This window comes from Petaurus breviceps, unplaced genomic scaffold, assembly GCF_028583685.1.
Source record: "Petaurus breviceps papuanus isolate PSGF00001 unplaced genomic scaffold, PetGlider_PUasm1.0 138, whole genome shotgun sequence".
In the NCBI taxonomy this organism is placed as follows: Eukaryota; Metazoa; Chordata; class Mammalia; order Diprotodontia; family Petauridae; genus Petaurus; species Petaurus breviceps.
The window spans coordinates 32,242,622-32,257,334 of record NW_027185694.1 but is presented as its reverse complement, the minus strand read 5'-3'; the positions used below and the strand labels follow the sequence as shown (position 1 = coordinate 32,257,334).

General features: G+C 44.8%; 1 protein-coding gene and 1 long non-coding RNA gene across 3 annotated transcripts in view; both read right to left on the bottom strand.

The window, feature by feature from the left end:
- The window catches only part of NSMCE1 (NSE1 homolog, SMC5-SMC6 complex component), an 80,165-nt gene that overhangs the window by 55,071 nt on the left and 10,381 nt on the right, over positions 1–14,713 (bottom strand). The window lies entirely within an intron of this gene.
- On the bottom strand, positions 3,513–8,451 carry LOC138143096 (uncharacterized). The gene is made up of 2 exons (XR_011163607.1): positions 4,626–8,451; positions 3,513–4,511 (listed from the first exon to the last, which is right to left on the bottom strand). It is a non-coding gene; the product is annotated as an uncharacterized lncRNA (long non-coding RNA).

Genomic DNA, 14,713 nt, shown 5'->3' with positions numbered 1-14,713 from the left:
AAAGAATCTTCAAATTATAGACCTGTGGGCTTGATTTTGAGTCCTGGAAAAATACTAAAATACAATAAAGATACAGTTAATGTTCATCAAGAAAATATAAGCATAAATCCTATAAAGTGTCAGCATAGCTTTATCAAGAATTAGTCTTGCCAACCTAACATTATTTTCTTTTTGGACAGAGTTGGCAGAGTGGTAGAATAGAGGAATACTGCAACTATATTTTGCTAGATTAGAGCAAAGCAAATGACAGGTCTCTCATGCCATTCTTATGAAAAAGATGGAAAGCTGGATAATAGCACAGTTAAGTATATTTAGAACTTTGAATGGCTGGATCCAATGAGCAGTCATGAAGTTGTCAACTCAGCAGGAAGTCTCTAGTAGAGTGCCTCAGGATAAAAGCACAGATGATGCCTCTCAAATTGATAGATAACATAAAACTAGAGGGGTGGTTAGTACATGCATTGACAATTTCAAGATAAGAAAACATCCTGACAGGCTAGAAAGCCAAGCTGAATGCAGTAAGGTAAAATTTAATAGAACTAATTTATAGTCTTATAGTAGGTTTCAAATAAAAAAAAATCAGTTTCTCAAGTACAAGATTCAAGAAGCATTGCCAGAAAACAGCTAATCTGAAGAAGACCCAGGAGTTTTAATGGATTTCAAACTCTACCCAAGTCTACTGCATGATATGGGGACTGAAAATAGCTCAAATGACCTTAGGTTGCCTTAAGGCAGGCATAATGTCTAGGAATAGGGGTATCATAGTTCCACTAGACTCTATCCTGGTTAGATCACATCTAGGAATCATGGACAGTTCTAGGCACCACATTTTGGGGAAGATATTGATCAGTTAATGGGCTAGCAGGACTGTGAAAGACTTTGAGATCAGACCACATAAGGACAGACTGAGGGATGCTTGAACTGGAGAGACATCAATTAGAAAATGGCCAGATAACATGTAGTATAAAAATGTAATAAAATTTTATTACACCATAAAAATAATGGGTGTAATAGTTTTAGAGAAATCTGGAAAGATCTGCATGAAGTGATGAGTGAAATGAGCAAAACCAGGCCAACCTACACAACATCTATACTAATGGAAGGAAAAATTACTTTGAGAGGCTTCAGACCTCTCTCTGATCAATGCAGTGACCAGTCAAGACTTCAGAGGCCTTCATTTCTAAAATATATAGAGAACTGAGCGTAATTTATAAGAATACAAGTTATTCCCCAATTGATAAATAGCCAAAAGATATGAACAGGCAGTTTTCAAATGAAGAAAGTGAAGCTATCTATAATCATACGAAAAAAATGCTCTAAATCACTACTGATTAGAGAAATGCCTTAGATTGACTTAGGATGAAAAATGAACATTAGTTATTGAGGATCTAGTTAGATCATTGTATTGCTAAGAATACCTAAATCATTCACAGTTGTTCATTATACAATATTGCTGTTACTACATACACTGTTCTCCTGGGTCTGTTCACTTCACTTACCATTGGTTCATCTATATCTTTCTACATTTTCCCAAAAGCATCCTGATCATCACTTCTTATAGTGTAATAATATTCCATCAGAATCATATATCACAACTTGTTCAGTCATTCCCCAATTGATAGGCATCCCTTCAATTTCCAATTCTTTGCCACCACTAAAAGAACTTCTATAAATATTTTTGTACATACAGGTCCTTTTCCTTTTTTTTTTAATCTCTTTGGGATACAGACCTGGTAGTGGTACTACTGAGTCAAAGGGTATGCAGTTTGGTAACCCTTTGATCATAATTTGAAATTTCCCTCCAGAATAAATGAATCAGTGCTTTAGTTTCCAAATTTTCCTACTTACCTTCCAAAATTTGTCATTTTCCTTTTTTGTCATATTGGTCAATCTAATAGGTATTATCATCAATATCAGATAGTGCCTGAGAGTTGTTTTAATATGCATTTCTCTAATTAATAGTGATTAAGAGCATTTTTATATAAGTATAGATAGCTTTGATTTCATCTGAAAACTTCCTGTTCATATTCTTTGACTGTCAATTAGAGAATGACTTATATTCTTATAAATTTGACTTAGCTCTCTATATATTTGAGAGATGAGACCTTTATCAGAGAAACTTGATATAAAAATGTTTTCAGTTAACTGTGTATTTCCCTCCATCCCACTTTTTCGTCCTATTTATTCTTCTCTTTCTCTCTCTCTCTGACCCTCCTCAAAGGTGTTTTGCTTCTGATAACCACTTTCCCCAGTTCATTCTCCCTTTTATCAGTCCCTGACCTTCTCTTATCTCCTTCCCCTGTAGGGTAAGATAGATTTCTATACCCAACTGAATGTTTATGTTATTCCCTCTTTGAGCCAATTCTGATAAGAATAAGATTCAAACACTGTTTGCCAATCCCACCTATCCTCCCCTCCACTATAAAAGCTCTTTCATGCCTCTTTTATGTAAGATAATTTACCCTATTCTATCTCTCTCTTTCCCCTTCTCCCAGTGCATCCCTCTTTTTCACCCCTTAATTTTATTTTTTTGGATATCATCTTATCATAATCATCCTTCTTTCTCACCTCTTAATTTTTTTATATATCATCCCATCATAATCAACTTGCACCCATACCCTTTATCTATATATACTCCTTCTCACTGCTCTAATAATGATAAAGTTCTTAGGTGTTACAAATATCATCTTCCCATATAGGAATATAAACAGTTTAACTTTATTGAATTCCTTATGATTTCTCTTTCCTGTTTACCTTTTTATGCTTCTCTTTTGTATTGTACTTAAAAGTCAATTTTTTTTTTTTTATTCAGCTCTGGTCTTTTCATCAGGAATGCTTAAAAGTCCTCTATTTCTTTGAATGTCCATTTTTTCCGCTGAAGACATACTCAGTTTTGCTACATAGGTGACTCTTGGTTGTTATCCTAGCTCCTTTGTCTTCGGGAATATTACATTCCAAGCCTCCCTCCAATACTTTAATGTAGAAGCTGCTAAATCATGTGTAATCCCAGATGTAAATCCACAATATTTGAGTTTTTTCTTTCTGGCTACTTGTAATATGTTCTCCTTGACATAGGAACTCTGGAATTTATCTATAATATTCCAAGGAGTTTTCATTTTGGGATCTCTTTCAGGAGGCAAAATGTAGTTTCTTTTGATGGCTATTTTACCTCCTTGTTCTAGGATATTTGGGGCAGTTTTCCTTGATAATTTCATGAAAGATAATGACTCTTTTTTGTTTAGGTAGTCCAATAATTCTAAAATTATCACTCCTTGATCTATTTTCCAATGAGATATTTGACATTTTCATCTATTTTTTCATCCTTTTAATTTTGTTTTATTGTGTCTTAATGTCTTAAAGACACTCACCCAATTCTAATTTTTAAGGTATTCTTTTGTTCAGTGAGCTTTTGTACTTCCTTTTCCATTTGGCCAATTCTATTTTTTAAATTCTTCTCTTCTGTGAATATTTGTGCCTCTGTTACCATTTGGCCTATTCTGGTTTCGAAGCTGTTTATTTTTTGGGTGTTTGGTGCTCCTTTACCAAGATTCTGACTCTTTTTTTCATGGTTTTAACGCATCCCAATTTTTCCTCTACCTCTCTTACTTGATTTTTAAAATCCTTTTTTGAGCTTTTCCATGCTCTGAGGCCAATTCATATTTTCCTTTGAGGCTTTGGATGCAGCTATTTTTATTTCGTTGTCTTCTGAGTTGGTGTTTTGATCATCCCTGTCACCATAATAATTTTCTACAATTGGTTTCTTTTTGGGGTTGTTTGCTCATTTTTCCAGAGTATTTCTTGACTTTTAACTTTATATTAAAGTTGGGTTCTGTTCCTGGGATGGAGGGGACATTATGCCAAGCTTTAGGGTTTTTTGTGCTGCTATTTTCAGAGTCAGTTCTAAGAGTCCATAAGTTTTCAGTTCCAAGGTGGTATGATCTAAGGAGAGGTGTGGTCACTGCTCTCCTGGCCTGTGCTCTAGTCTGTGAGCGACCACAGATACTATTCTCTACTTGGAACTGCAACCAGCGTTCCTGTTCCTGCTAGCGCTCCTCTTTGCCCTGGGACTAAGACCCAGAAGTGTATATGGGCAAGGCAACATAGTCCTGCCCTCAATGCCAACAAAGGTTCCCCTGTAATCTCCTTCTGACCACTTGTCCAGCCTCTTACTATCTGTGGGCTGAGAGCTCCAGAAGCCACCACTGCAGATTCAGTCATCCCATGGCATGCTGCTGGCTTGCCAGGACATGGCCTGTGCTAAACTGTACTCCACTCTCACCTCAATGTGACAGACCTTTCCTGCCGACCTTCTAAGTTGTCTTGGGCTAGAAAATTTTTCACCCCAACCTTTTGTTGGTTCTGTGGCTCCAGAATTCGTTTCGAGGAGTTATTTTAAAGTTGTTTGGAAGGGAATTTGGGAGAGCTCTGGCAAGTTCCTGCTTTTACTCCACCATCCTGGCACTTCCCCTGAGACATGTTTTCAAATATGATAAATATCAGGGGTGGGGAACCTGCGGCCTTGAGGCCACATGGGGCCCTTTGACTGAATCCAAAGGATTCAATCAAAGAGCCAGACTTGAGGACCTAGAAGTCCACGCATGGCCTCAAGGCCACAAGTTCCCCACCTTTGGTCACTATGTTGTTTTCATTAACTATACTTATTTATCACAAGAGGTGGCTTCTATTTGTTCTATGGGGGACACAGGGCATGGAGGAGTGCTTGTAAGTAGTAACAAGAGATACAAAAAAAAAAAAGAGCATCAATAAAATATTTTGAAAACACAAAAGAAAACAAAAAAAAGTTTAGAAGGGGACACAAATAAACAGGGAATTTTACGACTGCACTGCCAAATTTAAGACAAACTCTAAAACACTATAATGGAAGCTTATGATTGAATATACAATTCCTTTTTTTTCTAATTTTCTTTTGAAATGTATGTGTTTATAATATCTATTAAGTTCATAACAAAAAAGAAAAAAAATTTTTAAAGATGAATAGTGAGCAGGGTCACTGTCTTGAGGTATCTGAAGAGCTATCAAACAAGATTAGATTTGTTCTTCTTGGTTCCACAAACTAAAAGGAGCAATCAGTGGAAACTATAAATAGGCGATATAATCTTGATATTTAAAAAAAAAACCTTTCTTAACAGTTGGTACTATCCAAAAGTAAAATGATCTGCCTGGGGTGGTTAGTGAACTCCCATTCATGGAAAGTCTCCAAGCCAAGGCCGAATACAATTTATTGAATATGCTATCAAGAGAATTCTAGCTTAGGTACAAGTTGGAATAGATGGAGGCTAGTATCCCTTCCAAAAACAAATAGTTCATTCTTCATGAGGCATTGAGAACATGAAGGGGAGTATTAGGAGACAGGAGGAGACACAGGATTGTGTCAGATCATATAAGTCCTTAAATATCAAGTTAGGAAGTATGGACTTTATTTGGTAAGTAAATGGAAACCATGGAAGGGTTGGTATAGAGGAAGAGACATGATCAGTACCATAAGAATCATCTGCCATCAGATGAACTTCCCATCTCTGCACCATGCTGCCTACATGGCTCCTTATCATCTTAATCTCCCTCCCATCAGAATCTTGGACTCTGACCTTGGAAAGTCAGGCTCTGATAGGTCAGCTTTTGACTCATCTTGTTCTAACATGGTCCTCTACAATGTCTCTCCCCTGTCATCTCTATACCATGTAACCACATATACACCCTCCACTAACACCATCTTCCAGATCCCTTTCATGGGTTGTCTTCCTTTATGAGAATGTAAGTTCCTGGGGCAGCTAGGTGGCACAGTGAATAGAGAACCCTCCCTGGAGTCAGAAGGACCTGAGTTCAAATCTGGCCTCAGATACTTAACACAAAAACTAGCCATGTGACCTTGGGCAAGTCATTTAACCCCAAATTGCCCTCCAAAAAGCAAAAAAAAAAAAGGAGAGAGAGAATGTAAGCTCCTCAAAGACAGGAACTATCTTAATTGCTTATATTTGTTATCTCTAGTGTTTAGTATGGTCCCCAGAAGACAAAAAAGCATTTGATAATTTCTCTATCACTTTGAAGAATGGAAAATAAGCAGAGACAAAAATACCATTAATGAGATATGGTAATAGCCAAGAAAAAAAAAATTCACATGACGTGTCAGAAAGAGTGGGGGTATGTTTCCAAAGTAGAAAACAAGACAAAAGAGAAAGGAGATCCAAAATCACACTACACAGTAGGTGGCATTTTTACTCTAGGGAAGGCCATCATTTCTGTAAGAATAATTTATAGTTTCAATTTCTCTTCTTTCTTTCAAATTCCTCTCAGAAACTGAAGAGGTTTTCCAGTTTGTAAAAGGGACATATTTTGGACATATCTTCAAAGAGTAAAAAATTAACAAAACTGGTTTTGCTCAGTGTTGGCTTCACTTTAAATAGCATTTCTCCAGTTTATCAAATGCTTCACACTAAGAGCTGAGCACAGAGAACAGGTTTTTTGTTGAAACAAAAGAGAAAAAACATATTTGTAAAGTCTGCTCCCTAGTCATTCTAACTTCTTCCTAGTGCTCCAATATGGAAAGAAAAAATATGAATAAATCAACCCAAAGACAAGTTTTAGAGGACTTTCCTGAATTAGATCATAACTTCAAAGGTTAAATGAAAGCAAAAATACTTTTAGACTTAGCAGTGTCATCAATTGGTTTCCTCCTGGGTTGTTAAACTCCCCCACAACACTGAGGCTCACATCTTACACTTTCAATTTGGAGCTCAATAGGAAGGATTACCAAAAGAAGAGCTCAAGATGGGGGAAAGAGATCAGAATTAAAATGTTCTTTAAAGAAAAAAACTCTATTAAACTATAGATCCTAGAGTCTATCAGTCAGTCAATAAACATATATTAAGTGCCTACTGTGTACCAGGCATTGTGCTAAGTGTTGAGGATACAAAGAAAAGCAAAGACAGTCCCTGCTCTCAAGGAGCTGGCAGCCGTCTAACACCAACAAGATATACTCAGGAGCTGAGGGGGATCCCAAAAGGCTTCCTGCAGAAGAGAACATTGTGGCTGGAACTGGAAGGAAGCCAGGGAAGCCAGAAGGCAGAATGGGCAGCGGAGATGGCCAGAGTCAGGAGATGAATGACTTGCTCAAGGAACAGCAAGGGAGTCAGGGTCATCAGACCACAGAGTATGGGCTGGTGGAGGGAGGGAAGGTCGTAAGGTGGAAGAGAACTGGAAGGATGGGGCGAGGAAAGGAGCCATGAAGTGCTTTGAATGCCAAACAGAGAATTTTTATGTTTGATTCTGGAAGTGACAGGGAGTCATTGGAGTCTTTTGAGTAGAAGGTAACCAAGTCAGTAACATGGCTGTGGTCAGACCTGTACTTCCGAAAGATCACTTGATAGCTGAATGGAGCAATGGAAAGGAGTGGGGAAAGATTTGTGGAAGGGAGACCAACCAGAAGGCTGTTGTAACTGTCTAGGTATGAGGTGATGAGGGTCTGTGCTAGGATGGTGAGTCAGGAGAGAAAAGGAGGGGAATGCAATACAGATCACAAAGGTATGATTGATAGGCCTTGGCAACAGGCTGGAATGGTGGGGGGAAAAGGAGGAGTCCAGGGTGACACCTAGATTATGTGGCTGGGTAAACAGAAGATAGTGGTGCTCTCAACAGTAACAGGAATGTCATTACACAGAGGAAAGGGGTTTGGGGAAAAGATGATGAATTTGGTTTTAGACATGTTAAGTTAAGATATCTATGAGACATCTAGTTCGAGAGGCTCAATAGACAGATGGAGACATAAGACTGGAGGTCACCAGAGAGCTTGGGGTTAGATAAGCAGACATGACAACCATCTGCATAAAGATAATTGAATCCACGGGCGCTTATGAGATGCCTGCGGGAAATAGGATAGAGGGAAAAGAGAAGAGGGCCCAGGAAATAGCCCTGTGCAACACCCATGATTAGCAAGTATGATTTATATGATGATACAGCAAAGGATATACTGTGAAGGAACAATTAGAGAAGAGAATCACCAAGAGATAGTAAACCTAGAAAAGGGAGAACAGCAAAGAGAAGAGGGGGCACAACACTGTCAGCGGCTGTGGAGAGGCCAAGAATAATGAGAATGAAGCAAAGGCCATTAGACTAAGCAATAAGAAGATCCCTGGCAACGTCAGAGACAGCAGTTATGGCAGAATGACAAGGTCAGAAGGTAGACTTTAATGAGTAAAGAAAACAGTGAAAGTTTTAAAGTAGAGTGATGGGGGAGGGGGAGGGGTTTATGGGTGGTGCCAGGGTTGCTTTGAATGAATATGTATAAGCTTGATATTGGGATTACCGTATAAGGCCATAAATGTAAGACTGCGTTGTGATTGGCTTAGATTTGGTACCATATAAGGCCATAAATGTAAGACTGCGTTGTGATTGGCTTAGATTTGGTATATAAGCTCTCGCGTGAAAGAGCTCGCGGGCTTACCATGTAATCGCAGAAGAATAAACCACCCCGCTTCATTCCTCCGCCTTCTGTCTGGTGTTTTTCCCTGTGAGGGGCCGGTGACGACCGAAGACCCAGGATGGGTAAGTGAGAGGGCCGTGGGGCTAGTCGCCGGGATCTGTTGCAGGGTAATCACTCCCCCAACAGATTTGGCGCCCAACGTGGGGCTTGAACCTGAAACTTTCGGGGCGACTAGCTAGCGGACGGCCTGCTGGACGCAGCTGGTCTGCTCCAGTCGCCAGGCAGCCTCGAGGCCACTGCAGTCTCGGGAAGAGGACAGGATGGGGACAGGGCATAGTATCCCTGTATTTAGGCCGGAGGAAAAGGGGGTGATAGCGGCGCAACTTTACAAGCTCTGCGCCCAAAGAGGGGCAAAAATCCCCATAAAGACCTGTAGGGAGTTTATAGACAAGATCTGGGACATATGTCCATGGGTCAGACATGTCGGCATACAGGCCGATAGATGGAAGGTTGTAGGGCATCAGATGGCAGCTTTTGAGAATGGCTGCCCCGGTTCGCTGACACCCACCGATTTTTCAGTCTTTAAGATAGTGGACGCGGCATTGAATCCTTCCCCGATTGCCGCCTCCCGGTCCTTGGCCACACAGGTGGGCTCCTCATTAGCCGGGTCAGATTCAGAGTCAGATAGCGGGAAGAATAAGGAATTGAAGGACCCAGGGGGCTCCCGTCAATATCCGTGGGAGGACTTAAGAGCCGTGGTGACGAACCCGAGCGGCGGGTAGTTCCGCTAGCAGTTCAGAAGAGGCAGATGAGTGCCAAGATGGTGCCCAGGGACAGAGGGAGAGAAGGAGGACCCGGAAAGACACTCCCTCGCGTTGGGGGAGGAAGGAGAGACAGGGGAACAAAGGGGAAACGGACGCAGGGGGCATGCTCCCCACTTCCGCGCCCTTTACCCCCGCCCTGCCACCAGGCACCTCCTGTCTGCCAGGCACTTGCTGTCCTGCCCCGCCTTCCGCTGCTAGTTCCGCATATGCCGCCCCTCCCTGCCCTCTGCCCCCGCCTCCTCATTATGTGGAAGGGCGAGAGGCGAATATCAGTGAGGGAGAGGGGTTAATAAGGCGGAGCCTCCGTATGGCGGCGGAGGCGGGCGCGGAGGTGGACTTCGCTTCTTGGGATGTCTATCCCATTTTGACTGATCCCCTTACGGGTCAGCGTACTCATTCTCCCATCCCATATAAGACACTGAAAGAGTTCAAAGAGGCAGTGACTAAGTATGGCCCTTCTTCACCCTATGTTAGGAGGCTACTCATGAACCTGGTGACCGCTCACCCCTGGACCCCAGGGGATTTTGACGAGCTAGCTATGTCTTGTCTAGACCCTGCTATGCATCTTGCCTTCCAGGCACAAGTAAAGAGGGAGGCCCGGCATTTGGCCCGACTTAGACCTGGTAGGCCCCCTCAAGACACTGAGCACTTGATTTGTGGCACTGGCCATTTTTCCAACCCGGCCGTGCAGGCAGCCTATGGGCAGTTAGAATTGGATGATGTCAAAGCCGCACACATAGCTGCCTGGGAAAAGGTTTCTGCCAAGGGTACGATAGGGGGCCCTAAATTGGTTGGACTGAAACAAAGACCTGATCAGACGCCCCTTTCCTTTGTTAACCAAGTTCAGGAGACAGTCCATAGGACCCTAGGTAGCGACCCTGGAATGGACATACTCATTAAGCAATTGGTTAAGGAAGGCCTGCGCTCAAGGGAGGCAGCTGCGGTGGCATCCCTGCCGTCGGAGGCCCCCTTGGAGGATGTCATAGACAAGTTAATGGACCTGCCCCCGGAAAATCCGATTGCACAGTTGGTTTGCACTGCCCAGGATAGGGATCGACAGCTTGTACAGGCGCTGGAAAAATTGACAGTCTCGAATACAGAAAGGGAACAGAGCCTCATGGCGGCTATACAACAACTCAGCTCGTCGGCCCAGAAAGGACCCAGCAAGCAGGCTTGTTTTCAATGTGGTCAATACGGCCATTATAAGGCCCAGTGCAAAGCCACCACCAGAGGGACACCTCCTAAGTGTTTTACTTGTGGACGCATTGGCCACATTGCGAGGTTTTGTCGCTCCAAAAACAAACAGGGACACGAACAAGCCCCTTTGGAGGCCGGGGCCTCTCCCAGGTCTCAGCCGCAGGGAAACGGCGGGTGGAGGGGCCCAGCCGCAGGGCCCCTCCCCCATCCTCGTTAGGCAGCAATTATCCTCAGTTTGTTAGAGTTAAGGCCTCTCCCGGAAAACAGCCCTCCACCTTTAACCTTCCCCCTGGAGAGGCGATATCAGTCCCTGCCCATTTGCCTTTCTACCCAGCCGTAGTGACCGGCCTTGAGGGTTTCTCTGATTTTGTGATACCTACGCAAGTGGTAGAAAATCAGGAGACAGCCATAACCCTGTCTAATCCCCACCCGTACCCTGTTTCCGCTCAGACTGATCAGATAATTGGTAAGGCATTTCCCTTTGCTCCCTCATCCGAGCACTCTTGCCAATTGCATTGGGCCCGATCCATCACCTTGAACCGTCCCACCCTGACAGTCCAAGTCGAACATTTCCCAATCCTAGGAATCATCGATACAGGAGCTGATTGTTCGGTTATAAACCAGGGCCAGTGGCGGAAGGAGTGGCCCCTGATGATTGCATCTATCCCGGTCCAGGGGGTGGGGGGAAGCAAGAGGGCGCAGAGATCAGCACGTGCTCTCTCGTGGTCGGTGGATGACAACGAAGGCAGGTTCAATCCCTTGTGTCTCCCCGACCTACCGTATGCTTTGTGGGGAAGGGATGTCCTTTCACAGATGCATCTATCCTTGGTGACCCCGGACAACTTGCCGGGAAATGGATAGGGGCCACACTCGATTTGAGCTTCGCCCCAAAACTGACCTGGACGAATAACCGCCCGGTCTGGGTTGAACAGTGGCCCCTAAATGCCGAGAAGCTCGCTGCTTTACAGGAAATTGTTGGCTCCCTTCTGCAGGATGATAGGATTGAACCCTCCTTTAGCCCATATAATTCCCCAGTTTTTGTCATTAAGAAGAAGTCAGGAAAATGGAGAATGCTCGTAGACCTTAGAGCTATAAATGCCTGTTTGCTCCCGATGGGCTCATTACAGCCTGGCTTGCCTATGCCCGTAGCTATCCCCCAAAATTGGCATATTGCAGTCATTGATATCCAGGACTGCTTTTACAGCATTCCCCTACACCCTGGGGACAGGGAGAAGTTTGCCTTTTCTGTACCCTCCATAAATTTTCAGGCTCCCTCTAAGAGGTTTCAGTTTAAGGTTCTGCCCCAAGGAATGGCTAATAGCCCTACCCTCTGCCAGTTCTATGTCGCCCAGATCTTGGAGCCGATTAGGGATCAATACAAAGAGTTAATAATTATCCATTACATGGATGATATTCTTGTAGCAGGCCCCACTGGTGGAAGGGTGCAGGAGTGCCTTTCCTTCCTGATGCAGACATTAGCTCAACAGAATTTTGTCATAGCTCCCGAGAAGGTACAAAGGCACCCCCCCCCATGAGTATTTGGGACACAGGATTACCGCTAGTACTGTTCAAAGGACCTTGCCTCCTATCAAATTGAGTGCTTATAAGACCTTGAATGACTTCCAGAGGCTGGTTGGCGCCTTCCAATGGATTAGAGCCACAGTCCCCTTGCCTACCAGTGTGATGCAACCGTTGTATGAGCTACTCCGAGGGGACTCTTCGCTGAGTTCCCCTAGGAGCTGGACCCCAGAAGCGGTTCAGGCAGTCGAGGAGGTTCTGAAAAGGGCCCAGACCACCTTGACTCGTTACATTCCCGGCTCTCCAGTTTATTTCCAAGTACTGAGTGACAGCGGCCCGCAGTGGGGTTGCCTGTTCCAAAAGCAAGGATGTCTAGAATGGTTATATCCAAAGGTGAGTAAGGCGTCCCTGGTGGATAAATGGGAGGCTTATTGCCTTTTTGCCCTTCAGGTTTTACATCGTTGTCGTTGCCTATTTGGGTGCGACTTTGCTTTGAATTGCTCCATTTCCCCGGAGCTTGCCACGAGTCTAGCCCAGGAGTCCTTGTCCTGGGCGACCCTTCTGACTTCGGTGAGGACTTGTAAGGTCTCTCGCCCTGCTTTGCTCCGTATGTTTGCCTCTTTGGAGCTGAGACCCCCTATACCGGTGGTTTCTGGCGTGCCCGTGCAGGGCCCTAATGTTTTTACTGATGCTACAAAGGACCGCCGCGCAGTGGTTCATGATCCGAGTGTTCCCCACACCTGGCTTTTCAATACTCCATACACATCCACCCAAAAGAATGAGCTGTTTGCTGTGCAACAAGCCCTTCGGCTATATGCTGATGTTCCTTTTAATTTGATTACAGACAGCCAATATTGCGCCCTCATGCTGCCCCGCCTCCCTTCCTTGTATATTTCTCCGCGCACTGCGGTCTTGAGGCTTCTTCAAGAGGTTCAAGAGCAACTTCGTCTTAGGCGCCAGCCTCTTTATGTGCTGCATGTTCGGTCACACATTACTTCTGTGGGTCCCATTTTCTCTGGGAATGCACAAGCGGACCAGGCCCTCCACGCAGTTAGTCTTCCCCCTCCGACAGATTCCCCTGCACAGTTGGCACATGCTAAGTTCCATATCTCAGCTCGGTCTCTTAGGGCTCTTTATGGTGTGCCGAAGAGCGAGGCCAGACTTATTGTTCGGTCATGCACTGTATGTGCCCCCTTCCGCCCTCGCATTAGGGAGGACGCATTCAATCCCCGAGGCCCTGCCCCTAATGAGCTATGGCAAATGGATGTGACACATCTCGGCCCTAAGTTTATCCATGTTTGTGTTGATACCTTCTCATCTTTTGTTTTTGCTTCCCTGCAGCCCAGTGAGTCAGCCAGGGCTGTTATTGCCCATCTCTATGAAATGATTTCTATCTTAGGAGTGCCATTAGCCTTAAAGACCGATAATGGCCCGGCATATACTTCCAAGGCTTTTGCCTTGTTCTGTACTGAATTTTCTATTCAACATGCTACAGGCCTCCCTTACAACCCTACCGGGCAAGCCCTTGTCGAGCGGGCAAACCGTACACTTAAGACCGCCCTGTTTAAACAGAAAGGGGGAATATGTCGGTCGGTCACTCGTCAAGAGTTGGCCCAGGTTGTCTTTACCTTAAATTTCCTGCAAGTTAGAGATGACGGCACCACTGCCGCCATGAGGTTCTGGAGCACCTCCGGTGAGAACACCACCTCTTCTCCATTGACCCTCCCCGCACCTAGCCGGGCACTGCCCGGTTCCAGGGTAATGTGGCAGGATCGGGGGGGCCAATGGCACGGCCCTGTAAAAGTGGTTAGAAGAAGGCCCGGCCACCTTTCCTTTTTTCCAAATAATGACCCAACAGCGGTACAGCAATGGGTGCCCCTTCACAAAGTTAGGGATCTTGATTAAGGCACCACCCCGACAGGTTGGGGGGTGAGGAGAGTCCTTGTTTTTTTGTCTTCCAGATTGTCGACTCACCCTCCTCATCCTGGGTCTCCTCGCTGAGAATGCCGTGACGGAACTACGGTGGGGACTGCTTTCCACCTTCCCGAGACCCATGCCTGTGACTTCTTCGGCACAAGTTTTTCCTCGTCTATTTACAGTTAACAACACCCTTAAGCTCCCTGTTCTGCACTTCAACGACGACACCCGGCCGGTGCTAGATAACAGGACAATATCACTCAATGGGACGTTATGTTTTCAAATCACACCCACAGTCAATCCGGAACTGTCACCATGTGTCGGGCTGTTTCCTCAAGAGGCTGTGTGGTCTGACCGCCTCAACTTTACAAGCAAGAGGGTGAACGGCTCCCTATTGAGAGGACTTTGGCCGGCCCGCACAATGATTAGAGCGAAGGATAACAGTGGTCTCCTTTGTGGAGAGGGCGGAGGGGAGTGGCGGCCCCAGCCCAGCGCCCAGCCTCGCTGTCGGCCCTCCCGCCACAAGGATTTTTGGCCCTGGACGGAGTGCCAGTCACCCGCAGCTGTCCCTGTGCACCCGCTTTTTACCTTTTCCCCTCCCATCCCTTCTGCTAATGTTACTGCGGGTGTGGCAACCAACTGGACTTGCCAAGATGCTAAACCTCTTATGTCCACTGTTACCTCCGATACGAACTCGCGTCATCTTCAGTATGAAGATCCTGGGGTCACTGCAAACCCTTTTGACTTGTGGTTACTCTGTGGGGAGGTGGGCGCTTGTTTGGATTTGCGCCCCATGGCTATGCTGCTGGGTGGGGTCATG